We start from the raw sequence: 992 nt of genomic DNA, 5'->3' as shown, positions 1-992 counted from the left end.
GGATCAGCCGGGAGCAAAGGAGGCTCGGGGGGACCTTGTGGCTCTGCACAAGTCCCTGACAGGAGGGGGCAGCCAGGGGAAGTCGGGCTCTGCTCCCAGGGAACAGGGACAGGTTGAGAGGAAATGGCCTCAAGCTGTGCCCAGGGAGGTTTAGTTTGGATATTAGGGGAAGTTTCTTCTCTGAAAAAGTGATCAGGCCCTGGCACAATTGCCCAGGGCAGTGGTGGTGTCCCCATCCCTGGAAGTGTCCCAAAGGGATGTGGATATGACACAAGGGGCCATGGTTTAGTGGTGAACACAGAGGTGCCAGGTTAACAACTGCATTCAAGGATCTCAGAAGTTTTTCCCACCTTAATGATTCTTTGATTCAAGGAGAAGGATGTGGACCTGTTGGACTGAGTCTCGAGGAGACCCACAAAACTGATCACAGAGCTGGAGCCCCTCTGCTCTGGAGCCAGGCTGGGAGAGCTGGGGCTGTTCAGCTGGAGAAGAGAAGGATCCAGGGAGACCTCAGAGCCCCTTCCAGGGCCTAAAGGGGCTCCAGGAGAGTTGGAGAGGGACTTGGGACAAAGGCCTGGGGGACAGGACAAGGGGAAATGTCCTAAAGCTGAAGGAGGGAAGATTTAGATGGGATATTGGGAAGGAATTCCTGGCCGTGAGAGTAGGGAGGCCCTGGCACAGGGTGCCCAGAGAAGCTGTGGCTGCCCCCGGATCCCTGGAAGTGTCCAAGGCCAGGGTGGAGAGGGCTTGGAGCAACTTGGGATCATGAAAGGTGTCCCTGCCCATGGCAGGGGGTGGATCTGGATGAGCTTTAAGATCCCTTCCACCCCAAACCATTCTGGGATTCTGTTCCCAGAGTTCTGTTCCCAGCTCCGGTCAGGGTTGGATACTCCATTAAACCATTCCCATCATGGATCTGATACCCCATCGTGTCCATTGTGTCCGTGCCTTGCAGACAGCACCCAGAGCTTATCAGGAACGATCCCAGAAGG

This window comes from Corvus brachyrhynchos, unplaced genomic scaffold (genome assembly GCF_000691975.1).
Source record: "Corvus brachyrhynchos isolate BGI_N302 unplaced genomic scaffold, ASM69197v1 scaffold203, whole genome shotgun sequence".
Classification (NCBI taxonomy): Eukaryota; Metazoa; Chordata; class Aves; order Passeriformes; family Corvidae; genus Corvus; species Corvus brachyrhynchos.
The sequence above is the reverse complement of the archived record's forward strand: the minus strand, read 5'-3'. Positions refer to the sequence as shown.